Source organism: Lissotriton helveticus, chromosome 8 (genome assembly GCF_964261635.1).
Source record: "Lissotriton helveticus chromosome 8, aLisHel1.1, whole genome shotgun sequence".
NCBI classification, from domain to species: Eukaryota; Metazoa; Chordata; class Amphibia; order Caudata; family Salamandridae; genus Lissotriton; species Lissotriton helveticus.
The window spans coordinates 607595346-607614894 of NC_136069.1; the positions used below are offsets into that span (position 1 = coordinate 607595346).

The 19549-nt window shown below is 42.3% G+C and overlaps 1 long non-coding RNA gene across 1 annotated transcript in view; it reads right to left on the reverse strand.

Moving 5' to 3' along the window:
• Nucleotides 1-2180: 2180 nt before the first annotated feature.
• The window catches only part of LOC144771721 (uncharacterized), a 62443-nt gene continuing 45074 nt past the window's right edge, over nt 2181-19549 (reverse strand). The window contains exons 2-3 of the long non-coding RNA XR_013599446.1: nt 2349-2461; nt 2181-2256 (exon numbers count right to left, since the gene is read on the reverse strand). This is a non-coding gene — a long non-coding RNA (uncharacterized LOC144771721). The remainder of the gene's footprint in view (nt 2257-2348; nt 2462-19549) is intronic.

Below are 19549 nucleotides of genomic sequence, written 5' to 3' on the forward strand. Positions count from 1 at the left end.
TTCTGGGAAGATCCCTCTAAAACCAGGTTCAAGGTGCAACATCGCCCAGTGTTTGTGATGATTCTCTTGAATTGCATGCTCATGGTAGAAAAGTTTGAGATTTTCACTTTTTCTCTTGGACTCTTTTTTTTGCGTTCAGGATCCAATAGTTGCTGTCTTGTTTTCAAGGCGCAATGTTTTTTGGCTTCTTCTAGAATCTTCTGTGGGTAACCTCTGTTTTTGAATTTCTGGGTCATGTCTCTAATTTCTAAAGTTTAACCGGCCGCCATGTACCCCTTACCCCATGCCCTTGTCTTTATCCATCCATGCAGTACCCCATCAGTTATCCTCCCCCCTCTGTTCCTTATTGTTCACCACTAATAGGCCATGACGGGTCATCAGTACTTCACTGCTATGAACTCGACAGAAAGTCTATCTTTGGTTGAGTTCAAAAGATAGACTTGGAATTTTATTGGTAATAGGGGTAATTTCAATGTAATCCATTTGGAGCTCCTCGAAAGGCGTCTGTGAAGTGGCAAAATGTCTTGGTGGAACCTTTGTTCCCTTGCCTACATTGTACTAAGCGCATGCCATATACAGCGTCTATCTGCTCAGCGATTCCCTGTATCTTGGCGTTTGCCCCAGACTGCAACACACTATTGGTCAACCCATTCAAACCCAAATGTGTGGGGCCGGGTATCATCAAAGTTGTTGATTATAAACAGAAGTGGCTCCTCCGCTAAGGCAGAGGAGAGTTGCCCCACTGCTTTTCAGCTGTGTATAAAAGGACAAAATTAAATAACGCAATTTTTATTATCATTTTATTTTTCCGTAGAGCCTCAGTTTTGGCGGCGGGGCAGGGCTTGGCAGTCAAAAGCAGGGGGAGGTGTTGTGAGAACTCTGTTCAGTGCGCATGACGGTTTGGACGGTCATCCTGGGCCGGTCAAACAGTCATGTGCACTTAGCATGTCTCCACCCGGCTGTATTGCGCAGTCTGGGTCGAGAACATGCACATGCTCCCAGTCCCTGTCTGACCGCAGTGTCGCGATTGGCTTAGGGGAACCTGTGTGCTTCCTGCTTGCCGGACTCATCAGGAAGAGAAGTGGAGGAGACACGGCGCCCGTGAAGAGGCAAGTGTAATATATATTTCCCCCTCCTCCCACCTCCTTGTCCCCGCCACCCTCGATCTGTGCCAGCCACCCATGCTATCCTGTATATTTACTAGTTCCCTTCTTTATTGCCTCCACTTACTCCTCTTGGTTCGTCGCTCCTGGCTGGCCAGTTATCGAAGTCCAACTACCCATAATGCACTACTCTCTCTTCTGATGAGCTGTTAATACGTTGTGTTTAGCTAAACTATCCAAAATGTTGGACTGTGATTCTGTCTATATTATCCCCCACCCCAATCCTTGTTCTTATTAACTTTTATATCTCATGCCTCCAGAATATTGATGTGACCTCTGGATGGCTTAATCCGCCATACTAATTCTGCACACCCATTATTCATCTACTTTGTGCTCTCCCACCATTACAGTAGTCACTTGCTAATGTTTTGAGGTAAAACAAACCTAGGCATTTAAATCCCACACATCAAAAATAGAGTTCTGTCTTTGATATCAAGATTTTTAATAGTTCATAAAAACATTTTATGTTATATACACTTTTATTAAAATTTGTTTAAATATACACTTTAAAGCAAATCAAACATAATATTATAATAAACAGTTGATTAAAAACAAAAGAAATGAATAAAATATATAACAGAAACGAAATAAGTGGCACAATAATTATCCGACGCGTGTTTCGGCGAACCAGCGCCTTCTTCAGGAATAGCCACAAATTACCTGAAAAAAGAGGTGTACAATAAATACCTTTTATAGAATTACATTCAATGTTTCAAAAAAGTCTAACATTAATACTCTTTATTGAAAAACAATTTTTCCAATATTTCTATTATATCAATTATGACAAACATATCGACAGAACTCATATATTGACAGAACTGAATGAAATTCTCCAAGAGGAATTTGACAGAAAAGACTTATGAACAAATCAAGTCTATATTTGTGATATACTAAAGGGCTCATCTAAATCTATAGTCGAATATACTTGCATAGGAGGGGGACCAAATAGTCTCTGCTTCTGACAAAGATAGCAACCTTATTTAGAATGTCATAATAAGTCACAGTTTAACAGATTACTTACTTAGAAGACATTTACGGTAATTCAACAGAAAACACGGTTTATTATTTGCAAGTTGTCCTGTTGTTAATCTATCTGAAATATAAGGGAAATCAATAAAAACCAGATTCTTAGAAAGAGGAGTGAACAATTTAAATAGACATCTAAAGATAGAGCTATTTACTTACTAGATTTTTAAGATCCGATATTGTCCTAATTTAAATATCAATCGCTGTCTATTTCGTGATGTCGAATTTGACAGGGATAAGTCAAAGATAGTTTTTATTCACATATTCCTTATCTGTTGGAGAGAATTAGAGTATAATTTTAATAGTAGTTGTTTAACGTGAAAAACAAAAAAATAGAATTTAATCACGTAGTTGGGTTGGATTTGATATAAATTAATTCAATAATTGTTATAAAACGAATATCCAGATCCTGTATATATTTTATAATACAGAGATTATTTTAAATAATTAAGAAAGCGATACCATCACCGACCTAGTATATGTACGTTCTTAATAAAAACAGAAGGCTAATTAAATTCAAAAATATAGCCTCAACAGGATTCAGTGTTTCAACGAGAACACATACACATGGATACTTTGTATCAATAAGGTCCCTTAAATATTTCAATGTTATGACCCAATCGTCCAAAAATCATTGAAAATAGAGCAAAATAGATGCCTCGTCTTAGATTCTTATATAGGCGGGCCGATGACAGAATCTAGACGTGTAATATGAACAAAAAATATAATGAAAGGTGCAATTAGACTATGCAGCACATGAAGCACAATACATTAAAAGCCAACATGGACATTAGCCTAATTACCTAGCGAGTCTTATCGATGAGCATAGCCTTCGATATGGACTGGTATTGCTTGAAGCTATAGAAAAGCAATAAAAGTACAGATTAGACAGAAGGTGAAGAGCGGTCGTGAACAAATAAAATGCATCCATTCACTTATACGTTTAGATGAATACACGACGAGAAACTAGTTCACATGTGGCCCACCTGGATTTTAGTCTTCGCGAAAGAGGATCGAAGGCGAATGAAGAAACTTGGCGTCTTAGCGTTTTACGTCACAGGAAACGGATGGATATCAATGCGACACTAAAATAAAGGGCGTTTAAATACTCACTCGTAAAAGGTTGAAAGCGTGAGGATATATCATGTGACCTAACACTTGACCTCACATGGAAATAGACGAGTTACTTTCAACGTGCAACTCAAGAATAGAGACGTCTATCCACTAATGCGATGGGGAACATATCTATGTAAAATTTAGTACTCCAAAATTGGAACAAAAACCCAATACAAAACACTAAATCTCAACATATTAAAAAATTATCAATTTGACCTCCACAGATATCGCTAATTCTGTCAGTAATATATATGAATAACCGAATACCTGGGGATGCGATAATCAATAAAAATTAGAAAATAGCATATTCCCACGGAATTTCGCTATTTAATCCGTTTTTAAAAGTGTCTAAAGAGAATATCCAGAAAACCTCTCGTTTTCTCGTCACTTGCTAATGTTTCACACTGTGCTTGGCTCCCACACATGGTAGTCCCCTTTTACTGAGCCACACCGCTACCCAAGCGGGGTACAAAGAAGTATGAGCTTGAGGAACTAGTTCATTACACTTTCATAGAACTGTCACTCATCCTTGTTTCTCCTGGTATCCGTTTTACAGTACATGTTATTTGGACATATGGACAACCTTTTCAGATTAGCATAATTGACCATGCTCATTGATTGAGATATAAAGTTAGTTTCACATATATAACTGCCAGCAAGATGCTAAAACACAACCAATGTACATCTTATACTTACTAACATTGAACATAGCACACATGCAGAGCTTCTCCCTGGATGGACCTCAGAAAGTTCAAAGTCTTACTGTTCTTTAAGGAATCTAGTGATATTTACACTTCTAGACCTTGACATTTTCAGAGTTGATGTTGTTGATGTTACAGGTGCCTCTAAGAAATCTTCAGTGGCACAAGTAAACTGTAAAGTCTGCGATTTAGTACCCAAAACTATTGTCCATATACTAATATTATGTGGGGTCTGATTGATAATAGATTACTTTAAGAAATCTTTTAATAGAATTTTATTTTAAACTGTGGCAGAAGCATTTAAACACTTTGTATTTATTTAGTTATGTGCAAAAAATACCAGATAAGTCTAGTTTCAAGGCACAACAAAGAAAAGATTTTGCGCGATGGGATAAAGAGGGATAGGTAGTGAGATAGCGCAACAGCTAATTTGAGGGTAACATCAAATCAAATGCAGATTTATTTGGTACTGATTAAACCACCATAAAAGCATACTATTCAAATAAAACATTCCTACAATGCATCATGATTGACATTATTAAAATAACAGTTGATAATTCTACAGACTAAAAAGTAACAAGAACAAAGTACTGATGCATATATAATACATAAATGCACTATAGTGTTCTAAAAACAGCCATAAAGGAATTAAGGCAAGTCAAGTTTTACACTGCAAACTATGCAGAACTAATGCTTATTAGTGCATAGAGTTACAAAAAGTGCAAGGCGCTACATTTTATCAAGATGCCTTTATCCAATGGTCTTTGGAAAATTAGAGCCAGTGTTTGCACTGCAAGCTATTCGAGGAATAGTACCTCCACATGTAAAGTGCTAGTGATTAAAAGTGCGTAAAGATTCATAAAGTGCAAAGTGTCATATCTTTTTGATTTCAAAACATTTTTATTAAGAATTTTCTCATATACATTATCAGGATAGATGGTTAGAAACAAAAGCTAGGAGTTATCACAATTTTCATATAACAATACATCCAGATATGAGTAATCCTTTATTTTTCTTATTAAAAGTTGTACCAATCGAATAACAGAGTTTATGATATTCGCTTTTTCCTGGCTACATACAAAGTTAAAGCTACAAAACGTAGATTGTGTGGATTTTACGTCACACTGGCAGTTCGGTAATTTGTAACACCACTTTTCCATTCTGAGGAATGCTACTAAAAATTTAATGTGCCCATCCTTAATCTTGTTAAATGGAATCTGTGTTGGATATTTCTTACCAACGTTCGGTGTAACTGTAGGCCTATCATGAGTGGACGTTCACAATAAGAAACTAGACTGTGTTTTTGATTGGCAACCCTTTCTCTTTCATTTTCCATTGCATTTGGAAGTCATTTGGCATGGGTCTTTAATCAGACTGCATCGATATGAAAGAAATGGCTAAAGGGAGAGTGAAACATTTTGATTACAGATCAGAATTGTTTTCTGGAGATATGTAAATGTTCAGCATGGCTTAAAGGTCTTGAGAGTAGGATATCTTTACAGTAAGGAGGAAGTGTGTTCCGTTATCCTGTTCTCTCTGTTGCTAGTACTTTCTGACTGAGGCTTTTCTTTTTCTATTTGGTTAATTCTAGAGTGTAAATTTTGGTTTTTGCTTGATCGGTCTGACTAGTTGTTAGATATTTGGGGAAGCGAAGGTTTGTGGCTTTCCAGAGAACCCAGAGAGGGTTCATTTTGTGTTTGATCGAAACTCCCTTTAGTTTGGCATGGTAGATGGATATGTGCATGTTTTTTTAGGATAAAGACGATTCATATTGCTCTATTTGGACCATTTGCCGTTAAGTAAAGGTCTTCAATGGTGCGTTAAAGATGACAGATGAGCAACAGAGTAGACTACTCAGGATAAGATTGCTGCTTGAATGCGAATGATCTTTTAGGAATATACTGACCATGAACCAGATTTTTTTAGATGTTTTAGAGTAGATAATGACCGTTTCTAGTAATTGCTTGGAGCTTGGGAGTTAATGAGTCGGTCAAATATAACACGGACCTTCAGAATATGCCCCCTTAGAACATAGGTTATTACTGCACCCAATGTGTGACAAGGCCACAACCGTAATATATAGGAAAATAGTAAACCATTTGCCTGGCCTGCTGAGGGCCCTGCTGGAGGCTTGGGAAGCAGTTATTGGACGGTTAGAGGACGATGATTGGACGGAAGCAATACAAGGCCCAAGAGAGGTGATGCTCCGGGCTAGATTTCGATTGATGCAACTCCCTATCTTCCATAGGTCCTACTCTAGAATGCTGATGTAAAAGTTAGGACGTAGTCTTTTAGATCAGTGCACAAGGGTTTACAAGGAGCCAAGTACCTTCTTCCATATCATTTGGGGATGCCCTGACATACAGAAATATTGGGGCAGTGGGCTGACACGAACCATGTATGAGGTGATGGGACTGGCAGTACCACTGGAAGCTAGATGGCACATACTGTGTGTGACAGGTGATGAGACATGGTAAAAACACCAGAGGTTGTGGCTAATGGTGGCAGCTATGGTAGCGAGGAGAAATATTGATAGTCTGGGGGGCAAACCTCCCTCCGAGAGTAGGGCAATGCAAATCCGACTTCGACTGGTGCTGTGCTGTGGAAAGAGTGGTCTATGAGAGCAGAGGTTGCCCTCGGAAATGGGGAAATGTATTGGGTTGTTTGGTGCAGTATAGGAGACTTTGAAATTCATGGGGGTGGGAAGGGTGGATGGGAGCAAGCAGAGTTCTCTCAGATGGAACGATGGCACTATCTGTAATTGACTGTTTACCTGGGCAAGTCCCCGTCCAAATGTTGAGATAGCTGAATGTAAGCGCTCCAATGTATTGGGCGTACTACCGTAAAACCTGTTATTGTGACACTTTTCTGCAACTGTAAAATGTTTCGTAAAAAGACTTTTAATAAAAAACAAATATAATAAAGACCTTTATGCTTTAATGGGATTTCCCCATAAAAGACCACAAACAAAAGAGATTAGGAAAAATGCAGGGATAAAGAGAAGGAGAGAGTGAATATACCAATTCATTATAGCAAATCCAAGGTGGTAAGGGAGAGATTGACAGCGTCTTCAAGCTTTAGTTTTCGAGAATGTATATTGCAGCTTTCTTGATACCCCTTTGATCCTTGGTAGCTTACAGGTGTATCTCTTTATGTATGTAGGGAGCTTTTTTGGGTGTTATGGGCCTCTCCAATTCATGGGAATGTAGTCTTTAATAGAATCCTCAAACAGTCCTGTGCCTCCCTCTAGGTAGTGGTGAAATTACCCTTTTTTAGGTTTCGTCCTGGCCGTAGCACTGCGAAGCAGTGCTCCGCCCAGGGCAAAATCTAATGTTATCTCAGTAGTGGGGACTTGCAACCGCCCCTTCTTCCATTGGCTAGCTCCATAAATGGAGGCTAGCCATTGGAAGACCTGGTTGTCCATCACTCTTTCCCCGTCAGAACGCGAATCGTGGGCGTTTCTGACTCTTTTTTTAAGTCCCGCCCCTTGTTGCTGTGTGTCCCGGGCCGCGCTGTGATTGGCTGCCGGCCCGGGACACCTCCGTGACGTCATTCCCCGGGGCGCGCTGTGATTGGCTGCCGGCCCGGGACCTGACTTGTTTTGTTGTTGTTTTTGCTATTACCCTTGAACTAGTTTCCTGTATGCTTAGACTGCGACTTTCAGAGTGAAGCCTCTACCAAACCTACCTCCTTTTGATTACCTCCTTATATGTATATGTTGTTTTTTATAAAAGTTCCAGAAACCAACCTGTCACCAATAATTGGAGAATCTGGCAACTTGTCCAGTCTTTCCATTGGTTGGAACAAATCAATGTTCCCACTCACACCAAATACACCAGCACGTTTATTAGAAATTCCCCTCCAACGGAGTACCACATCTGTTAATACTGAGGCATTTGGGTGAGCTCTGACAAGGACGCAATGTTCCAACTAAATTATAGTACAGCAACGGTAAGAATTGAGGTGAATGTCAAGCACTGGTATTTTCCACCCACTCACCACGGCTTGCAGGATAGCCTTGATAAAGAGGGTCATACTTCCCATATGCGCTACTGATTTTTAAATGTCCCTTTCACCAAACTTTTTTTCCCAAACTCCTCCTGCCCCCCCCGTTACCCTCCCCCATGCTTCCCCGTTCGGCAGTTGAATAGGACAGCACTGCTCCCACTCCTCTCCCATCCATTGCAGGATATACGATTGTCTGAAAACTCTACAATTAAAAAGAGTTACCTGTATTATGCAAGCCTGGGAACTGTGCAGCTTAAACAATACTGTCCAAAATTGCGAGTGGTACATTACCCCATTACCTGTGATTGCTCAACCATATTCTGACAGCGTGTTTAAGGTGTGCCTGAAATTGGCAGTCTTTTTCCAGATGGTTCATACAAATCCACGATATCCGTGGCGAAACGAACCACTCTGGTTTCTTTTACTACAAGCTGCGCATACTAAGCAGGGAGGTATGCCCCTCTGGAACCAACCACTCTAAGACGTTTACTCTTTTATTTGCCTCCAGTAAGCGCATAGGTGCACGTATCTATATCTGCGCTCAAGATGCTTCGCCGAAGCAGCTACCTCAACGAAAACTGAAGGGCCTGCATTTACAATAGCAAATCGGAGAAAGAATGGAAATTCTGCTGTACACAAACTAGCGCTTGTTCCAAGCAGTAGATTGAGCTTAATCCAACTAAAACGTTTACACGACGCTTATACCAATCTTGAAATGAGGCCTCAGGGTGAGCTCAGCCTGTATGCAAATTCTGTAAAGATATTTTTGATGATGTAGCCAGTGTGATGGACTGTCTGAAACTTCTCCATCTCCGCTCTTCTAGGCTAAATCAACCCCCCACCCCTCCCCGCAAATAGGAAGTTTACAGCATTGTACTCCATCCAAATAACCAAACGGCAGGTCGCCTGATTATGAGGCCGTAGCTACTAAACCCTGACTAGAAAACGTGGTCTATGTAATCTGTGTTCTGTTTATTATGTTGTTGCCTTTCTGCAGATGCTGTTGACGAGCCGATTTACCTACATGACCTAGTTCTGACAGCACGATATGTACTACTTTATTGCCTTCCAGTACACGTGCATCTTTTTCTTTTTTTGTCTCCCTTATTCTGTATTCTCACTAGGTAAGAAAACAATAAAGAAACAAAAAGATTTTAAGCAAAGGTAGAAAAATTCAGACAATCCCAATCTTTTTCCGTGATGTGTATAATAGATTATGGTGCATATCTTTTAGTAAGTTTGTTCTGCAGGCGGGCTTAAGTGCATAGTGTTTTGTTTTTATTATAAAGCTGTTTTGTACCTCAGTTCACTCAGCCATTGTGGATTTGCTCTCTTCACCAGTGCCTGGTATTCCTCCTCAATCCACTTGATCTCCCTCCCTTGTGTATCTGATTTCCATTGCTGTTGCATCCACTGCTCTTACTAGGCGGTAACAATCCATCATTGCCAGTTCCCAATAACTATGGATTTGCCAGTTCCCCATTCGCACAGCTCATTTGTGTTTCCCAATTGGCAAACTCCTAATCGCGAGTTCCCAGTAAGAACACATCATTGTTTGGTTTAGGGGCGTGTTGAAATGGGGACTGGGGAAGAGAGTATATATGAATGACAACTCAACCCCTCTCTCTTCTCGAGTTTTTCCTTCAGCCCCAAACCAGAAATCTCCGATGTGGGAGCAGAACGTGAATTAGCAAGAGTGTTATGAATCATTTCAGTCCTACCGCCACCTCTTGACTCTAGTGCTGTGTTTTTAGTGTGAGTGAGGATGAAAAGTGGTTGGAGCCCCTCCCGCCCTCCAACTTAATTAGTCCCATCAATAAATATGAGCATTGGAGGGAGAAAGTTTTTTTTTGGGGGGGGGGGGGCAGCTGGCAGTCATCGATGACCCCACAGGATTGGATTTCCTGTCAGTGTTCCTTCAACGTGTTTGACATCTCACATGACCATTGCCCACAGTGAAAGAGCTGGGATGGAAGCAGGGTTTTTGATCTGCTGACATTTTTCAGTGGCATTTTTTAATAGGTAATTTAAAAGGAATTAGCAACTGAGAAAGATTTGAACCTACTGGGAGCTAGGCATATTGAGCATGGTAAAGTGCAGTAAGTGTGGTAACTAATAGCGATATTTGTTATTACCCCCCGATAAACCCGCCCCAGTAAGCACAATCATAATTACAATTTCTGAGAAAGTTCACATTATTATTAGCAAGTTATTGCTGTTTTTTAAGCTCTTTACATTTTAGGTGTTACTTAAACAGTTTAATGGTACTCTTTTTATGTACTGGGAGCTGGAAAGGGCTGTTGATTAGATTTTTAAATTGTAACGCTCATTTAAGCCTGTATGGCCTAATAGTTTCAAAAGACCAAACTGATCTAACTGAAGATGCAACATCAAGTACGGTAAATGAAATAGGAAGTCTTTAACGCTTTACAAAACGTACCTACGGTAGTGGTTCAAAGCACTAGCTCACCGGGTATATTTTCAGACATTGGGAGTTAACTAGCAAACAAAGGAAAGCCATTCTCTGTGATGTTTTCTGGTAGAACAACTGCTGCAAATGGAGAGAAGACTATAGCCGAAGAGCTATTGTGATTTCTCATTGTTGTTAATAATTCTCTGGGACATGCAGAGAAAATGGAACTACACTGTTTGTCCAACTGCGAGCTATTCTATGTCTCTCTTCACTGTAGGCACGTGGTCAAATTTGCAGGGCAAGTTGGCCCCTTCATTTGCAAAAGTATAGACTAGATAGGGAATCCTCCTACGTGCTAGGACACTAGTCTGTGACCAGATTGTTAGGAAATTCTACTGTATCCCATGTTAATATTCTGATTTTTTTTCTTTCAAGTTTCCACAGAGAAAAGTTCTCTCTCATCACACAGAACATGAATGTCGCAGCAGTTGCCACATTTGCTCGAGAGATTAGTGCAACAATCTCTATTTAACCTTTCTCTACCAAATGATCTTCTAGTCCAGGGGTCTCCAACCTTTTCAGTGATACGAGCTACTTATGTTCAAGGAAAATCGTCCCAAGCTACTACTAATATAACTGCCATACACATAAGAAAAGGTTATATTAGCGGCCACCCTATGCAAGATTACCAGCTGTGATCACCACAGTTCAGGATTATCAACAGTAATTTTAAAAACGCTTTTTTAATTTTGAATGCCTCTACAAGTGTGATGCATGACCGCCACAGTTGCAATGCCCCTGGCACCAATTTAATAATAGCAATGTAATATCAACTCTCCCAAAGCTGCATAATTTATTAATCAAATATCAGCTTTCAATATAGTATGGGAATTATGGATTTTGAAAATACACACATTTTCATCTTGAATACTCACTTTTCAATTTTGGGTCATATATATTAATTCAACCAAGCAAAAAGCTTCTAGTTTAGTAGGCTGGACTTCACACAGGAGAGCTACTCGCAGGTAGCTGGAGAGCTACCAGTAGCTCACTAGCTATTCGTTGTAGAATCCTGCCCTAAACCATTTACATGTTTTACTTGTGTTAAGTAGCTGTGACACCATTTTTTCGTGAATAACTGCAAAGCAGTCTCATTTTCAAAATTGCTGATGTGTACCGATTGTCGTGTCTAGTAATGCTTTGTGTTGTTAGCATAAGATAATTTCGGTTCACAGGAGGAGCTGGTTAAGAAATATCAGAGTGCCATTCCTCTACTTTTGGAAGCCACGAGTCTACTTTACTGAAATTTGCTGTTACTGCACCTATTATCTCCTCAAATGGTTACAGTAATATATGCTTTGTGGGGCTCGCAGTGTGTGGGGGGGGCTCGCAGTGTGTGTGGGGGCTCGCAGTGTGTGTCGGGGCTCTGTGTGGGTGTGAGGGGGCTCGCAGTGTGTGGGGGGGCTGTGTGTGGGGGGGCTCTGTGTGGGTGTGTGGGGGGGCTCTGTGTGGGTGTGTGGGGGGGCTCTGTGTGGTTGTGTGTGTGGGGGGCTCTGTGTGGGTGTGTGTGTGTGGGGTGCTCTGTGTGGGTGTGTGTGTGTGGGGGGGGCTCTGTGTGTGTGTGGGGGTGCTCTGTGTGGGGGGGCTCTCTGTGGGTGTGTGTGTGTGTCGCATTTGCGAGAGATTAAGCTATTGGCATTGTAAATGACAATGCCATTTATTGATCTGTTTTCAAAACCAACACATAAATAAAAATGTTGTCATTTACAATGCCAATAGCTTTAACTTTTGCAAAGGCGAAACCGTTGCATTGTAAATGCTTGTCTTTTTACTGGGCTGTGTTGGTAGCTATCCCCCATCAATATCTTTCATTCTTTGTCATCATCCTTTCAGGAACCCGACATTCTGCTTGTCATGTCCTTTCTTGCTAAGCCAGGGGCATGAAGAGGCATTCTGCTTCCCCTGGTTTGGCCTTTTATAAATGTTTTAAGTTGCATCCAGATTGTTATTGAAGTGGCTCATCCTGTCTGACAGGATGGTAGGAAGCTTCTCCATGGCGTAGATGTGCCATCTTTTAGACCACCAGGTACCCATTGTGTGGGTGGATCCTGTTTTCAAAATTGGGCCAAGCTGACTCTCTGCCAAGAGAAAATATCATAATATTTTATCCAAGGTAGTGTATAAAGGGTATTTGCTGTCTTTGCCCATGAGGTACGGGAGTATTATTGTGTACTCCAGAGGGCATGCCACTCCCTTGATATCTTTCACATTGATCAGTTATGGCCAGTATTACCTGATTCTGGGACATGACAACCAGAGGTGGGAGAAAACAGAAAGTGAGAACAATCATGGAGGTCTAACACATGTTAAATGCAAACATGTCTGACAAGCATCAAAAACATTTCAAGTTCAATTCATTTCAAGGGACCTGATCAGTTAGAGAATGTAATGCTAAGTCAATAAATTTTTTCACTTGTTTTTTTTAACTTTATTTTTCCAATTTTTCCTATAGTACCATACACAGAAAACAACAGTTCCCCAAAAGGGGGAGTAGTAGTGCGTTATTTTCGTTGCATGCCACAGACATCAAGGAGAAACAAAGGAAGCTAAATAAATAAAATGCTGGAACATCACAGGTCATCGTGAATGGATAAAGGTGTTTGATGTAGAATCTCCCCAACCGCCAAGTTCGTGTAGCAGCATATGTGGGGCTTATAGTGCATGAGGGAGGCTGTTTACGGGTATTGAGTCGTACCTGAGGGGTCTAGTATTTGAAGGTAGTCCCTCAATGGTTGCCAGACCTCTTTAGGTCTAGAGGTGGGTAGTTGGAGGGATGCGTAGAGCTCACTATTGATGCTGCAATGCTTTTAATTGACACCTCTGTGGTGGGTGGGTGTTTGCTCCCCCAGTGTATAGCTATCTCCTAATTGGCAAGAAGCAATGCAATGGCCGCAAAGTGGCGCAGTGATTTGGGTATGTCTTGTAAATAGCCCAGAAGGGATAGCAAAGGGATTGTACATTATGTGTGTGATAATTGAGCTGGTGTGAACGTATGCTCTTTGCAGGAATTTATAATGTATTGTCTTATGACGGTGTTTAAAGGAAACAAAGCGTGTCTCCGTGCAGCAATCATACCATATTTTATCAGTCAAGGGTTGCCCCACGTCTGCCTCTTAAGCTGCCCTAAATTTAGAGTCGCAGGTTAGTAAAAGGTCTAAACCATTGTGATATAACTTTGAAATTAGCCTGTCTCCATCTAGATCAGTGATCACCAATGTCTGCATTGTGAATTCATCCGGTGCCAGCAGTTAGGATGCGATCCGGGCCCTGAGTGCTCTCTCGAGCCATTGCTGCCCAAAGTGGCCGATATAGGGAGCATCCTTGAAAACATGACCATTAGGAAAGAGGTCCCCAATGGTTTGCAATGTGTATTTTTATAATGTGTGTTAGACCAGTTTCTCTTGTGTGATAGGCTCCAGAGGTTGGCAGCCAGATGAGTCACAGGAGAGTACAGGAGCTGTCCGCCCAGAATCCGAATCACTCTTCCAGGCGCAGCTAGTTGTAGACAACGTTTGTATGTCGTACGGATCCTGCAAAAGACCCACTGGCAACAGGACCCTTAAGGGTGTTGGGCTGCAAGATCTATCTCGGACTGGCGTACGGTATGCATGCGTCTTCATGGTACAAATGGCAGGCAAAGCTGCACTGCAGCACAAGATAATATAGGTGCATATGGGGAACTCCGATCAACTGCGTTCATATGGCATTATTTAGGTGCCCCATCCAATCAGAGGCTGTCTGCCACCACAAACAATGCGTGTTCATATACTACGGAGCGTAAAAAAACACACTGGCTAATGGGATAGGGATGTTTTGAAAAGGTATACAAATTGGGGCAATACTACCATATTAATGATAGGGATGCGGCTCACCATCATTAGAGGGAGGCTGATCCAGCGTTCAAACTGGGCTGTCAGTGTATACTCTGCCGGCCATAGTTGAGGCGTATAACCTGTTCTTTATCCCTATGGAAATGGATTACCAGATAACGGACAGAAGTGTCGCACCATGTCAAGGGAAATTCGCAGCACACCTGTGTGGTCACCGTGGTCAGGGGAACACCCCTGATTTGCTCCAAATTATATGTAGAACAGATAAGGCTTTGTACTGGGTTAGCTTGCAGGGTACAGGTGCCAAATTGTCAGCTGGGTGCCGCACATAGATGATTGTGAAAACTCAATGGAGTTTGATCCAATACGGCCTAATACATGGGGAGGGATCAAAGTCACAATACAAATACCCCACAAGGCCAATGATCAACACTAGTTGAAAAAGCACAACATACAGATCAATCTCTGGTGCTTGAGAATTTAACTCATTTCACAATTTATGCATTTTCTTCATAGTTTTTCCATTTTCTCATCTAATCCATTCGGTACAAACATTATATAAACCTTAAACAAATTGACATGGGTCAACACAAATCAAAACACGACATGAAAATACATAGATCAATTGAAAAAAACATGAGTTGTTTACAATGAGTCCAGAATAACTCACATGAATCTTTGTTATGCCCCTTAAAAGAAATATATGGGGTGATCTGACCAATATTGCATTCCCACACTCAGCCTAGTCCAATCTGATTTCTAGTTCTTTTCGAACTTGTGGTTTCTTTCTAGACAAGCTCAATGTTCTTATGTTGCGGTGGTACTTCTTTTAAATCACAAGGCAATATGCCAATGCGTTTCGTCCTCACTGAATAATAGGGCAGATTCATACTTTTTTTAGAGGTCATAATCAGTGCAAAAAGTAGAAAGCTCGTTCAGCCTAAAAGAAAAAAATAATGAATTGTAATCATTGTATAAGGGACTAGGTTAGTGCCTAATCCACTATTCACCTAGTGCAGCCCAAGAAATGTGTTCTCGTTGTGAATTCAACCTTTTTTTTGTTACATATATTCACAGTCCACTGCTGTGCTACTCTCATTGTTAACCACGCCTTTTATGAGATTTAGAAGAAAGGCGTGGGGATCGAGAGAAAAGGGGAAATCAATGTTCAAAAAGTCACCTTATGTGTCTTAAAAAATGACACCACCCTTTAGATAGTAAGTACGTTGCTCACCCGAGCTGAATGGTGCAAATGCACGCAGTGCTTAATTTGTAAAAAATGAAGTGCTGGGGCTGAAAATGCTGCCAAGGAGGCTACAACCCACTTCTACCTCTGGTGTGTCCAACTTTCAACACCCGCACTGCCTCAGTCCCTATCTTGTAACCATGCTCTGCTGCCTGTCCCCTAAGACATGCGTTTTGATTCTTTACCTACACCGACAGATGAGTGCGAAAACAAAATGTACACCAAATGAAAATGCTCTTTTTGAACATATTAATCAGTGTGTTCTGACTGGGTTTGTTGCAGGTCAGGAGGCTGCTTGAGCACAGCAGGTCATGTCACTGCTAGTGTTGCCTGTAATTAGTTTGGTCCAGTTATGACGACTGCATAGGCATCCACTGCTCAGCTTGCTGTGACCCTGCCTGCCACAGCACAAGCACTGTCCCCAGCCGCAATGCTGCAATGCCTGTGAGATGTGAGTATGGGTGTTGCACCGACTGGGCTCAAGCACACTCAGCAATTAGCATGCTTGGAAGCAGCGCACGGAAACTGCAGGTGACTCCGTAGCGCACAAAAGTTGCAGTGGGTCACAGCCACATCAAGCACGTTGAGGATAGTAGCAGTGCAGGGCTGCAGGCACCCACTACAATTTTCCAGTGGGAGGCTTAGGCTCAGGCAGTGGCATGGTGCAACAGACTCGGGGGGGGAAAAAAGTGCAAGCCATTCGTTAATGATGACTTCTTGGATTCATGACAGGCGTGACGACATCATCACTAAAGTGATGATATACAATCATGCCTGCCTGAACAGATGTATGCCTGCCTATTAAAACATACCAGGTCGTCACCATGCAAAGTATGTGGTTCTTCATTTTAAATTGGGCAATTAATATTGAGACCACCACCTGCTGGACCAGAAATCGTAGCCCCGGCCCTGTGAAAGAAGTGCCGGTGCTGAGCACCTGAAAGCTCCTGCTCAAATTAAGCACTGAATGCACGCCGTTTGTATGGCAGTCTTGTGCCTGTCACATTGTCAATTAACCAGCCTCTACTTCTTTTCTTTCTATTATAGCAGGGCGGGAAGTAAACCAATATTATAGTATTACAACAACCATCTGTGAAAATAAATGAATAAATACTGTCACAAAGGCACTTACTGGTTTCGTGCTAATGAAATGGAAAGATTTTATTGCCCCACTTCTGTCGAGGTTCCCAGGACCGCTTTGTGTCAGTGTGTGTCAAAGCTTTGATTAAAAGAAGGCACTTGTGTAGCCATCAAGGCCAGGTGCCTTAGAACCGTCCATTGCATCTATCGCTTGAACCATCTCTTCCTCCGTAAAAGGCTCACTGTGGTGAGCCAGACCATGGCTATTTCCTCTGATAGCTATCTCTTTCAGTGTAAATTTCATCTAGCCACAAAGTGTAAAGACCGGTGTCATAATCGAGCACCTCAGTCTGGACACCCACTGTATCCGAGACCCAAGTACCATCCGAGCGCTCCAGGCCCGATTTATATAGGACAGACCCCTGGATGGCTGTACCAGTCTAGCCAGGGTACGAACCAGCCTCTCCCCTTCTCCATACTGGCATGCTTCCCGAGGTAAATGTAAATGTAAATGTGTGGGACTTGTAAAGCGCACTGCTGCCCGTAAGCATCCTGGTGCTGAAGACCGCTGGGGAACCCGTCCTGGCTTTCCCTGTGAGATGGTCCCTTCTGGGTATCTCCAAGGTGAAACCAGGCATCCCCGGCGTCTGTGGGGGGCTGTTGTAGAGATGAGGCAAGCTTAATGCCCAGAGTTGCCGAGTGTGATCCCTGGTTAGAGTAGGCGCTGAGGCGAGAATTATCGCGTCCGCTGACCCTGGTACACGACCCTGACGCGTCGGGAATTGAACCCTGGTCGAGGTAGTGGGCCTCCCTCTCCGCAGCCTCCCTAAAGTCCGCGAGTAAAGCGGCTCAGCGCTATAAATCGTTTGCAGTGGATTGCAGGGCGCTGGCCTGATCCAAAGCTGCCAGGTCCGCCTCAATCCAGCACAGCATTCCGTGCAGGTCCCGCAGCACTCCTGTATGCTTGAAGATACACACACCTCTCACACATGCCTTAAAGGCTTCCCGCAGGATGACTTGGGAAGTAATAGATCCCTTATTCAAGTCGAAAAATTCAACAATATCCGAGTGGAGTTCAGTGAGAAAAGTACATCTTGCAGCACCAAGTTTGGGAACCACCATTATTGTTCAGTACCTCCCACACTAAGGACACGCAAGGTCATTACTACAGGTGAATGGTCTGATAGCGTGAGAGGGAGGTGTGTAATAGATATGAGCCATGGCACAAGTGTGGTTGAGAGGAGCCAATAGTTTGAGTCCAGGTATCATGTGGCACCGAATGAAACATGTAAGTGGGGCTAGTAGGGTATCGCTGGTGTCAGAGGTCCACTAGTATGTACATGTCACATATTTCTCGCAATGTGTGCACGGAGAGGATCTTCCCAACGGTTCCTGCTGTGCAAAAGCATAATAAAATCCCCTCCCATAATAATATAGTCTGCATCCAAACGATTCACCAGTGTCTGGACTGTTTGGAAAAACTCGGGGCTGTCAGTGTTCGGGGCATATATATTAACTATCAACACTCTATCCCAGTAGGCATTCTGCCACCAAGAGGTAACTGCCGTTCTCATCTGCATGAAAAGTGTAAGACTCAAAAGGCAGTCTTTTATGGATGAGTATGGAAACCCGTCTCACATAGGTACTATAACTGGAAAAGAACCAACGCGGACCCTATGTAACTGTGAATGTGGGTGAGTGACTAGGAGATAAATGAGTCTTGCCTGTTTGAAGGCAATCTCTCTAATTGTGACGCTGTAGGTACTGTAGTACTTGTTTGCCTTTACATGGGTTACTTAGACCGCGTATGATCCAAGATATAAAAGTGCTATTCACAAATGGCCAGCATTAGTGCATAATGACATTAATCCGTAATACGCAAAAGGAAAATATATAGTGTAGCTGGTAGCTAGATGAAACTGTGAACTAATACATTCAAACAAAACTGAAACATCCCAAAGATGCCAATCCCCCTCCCTGCTCCCACAATTGGTCACAAACTGCCAAGCGAATCTCAAGAATATCAAGAAACTGAAAACATTATCCCTTTAACTGTGGAGTGCTATAAAAACCCTTGGGGAGTGGCAATATCTCAACTGTTGGCTCAATATGCAGCAATGTTCAAGATGATATTGGGGTCACGGATGGGCCCAGTCAGTCAATGGCTTCGGGATAACTATAACATGTTCAAGTGCAGAAGAGTGAGCAGATAACCAGGGCCACCGTAGTACACTACACAACAGGCTGCCAGAGGCATCTTGTTGGAAGGTTTCAGTCAGACGGGTAAAGTTCCTTGACAGCAAGGATTTGTGTCTCGGGTGCGCTGTGTTCGGGCGGCATATGCCTGGGATATTTGCGGGTGCTAGGTCAGTGCTTACAAAATGTCATCACTTCAGCAGAGGTATAAAAGTACTGGGTCTTCCCATGAACAACGACTCAAAGGCGAGCCGGGTAGAGCATGCCGTATCAAAGTCCCAATTTGCGCAATGCAGCTTTGGCCTCACCAAATGTTTGGTGGGCCTCCTAAACCACTGTGGTGAAGTCCCAGGAAAAGCGCAACAGTGTCGCCCTGGTACTGGAGTTGGCCAAGCTCTCTTGTCCTCCGAAACGCAACATTGCGGTCCCTGTAGTTGAGGAGCCGAGCCATGATTGGCCTAGGGATCTATGAGTTCGTTGCACAACGAAGGTAGGGGTGAGATTTTCCCTTCCCAGGAGATCAGAGAGTAGGCGCTCTGCAAAGAGGTCCAGTTTCCTGGTGTTAGCAATCTCCCCAACCCCAAAATGAGAATGTTGTATCAGCACCCCCTTGCCTCCAAATCTTCATTTGTTATGGCTACTGCTTTTAGGTGCATCTTCAGCTTTTACAGTCTCTTCCCAAACGAGGTGTCTTTTAAGTGCTATATTTG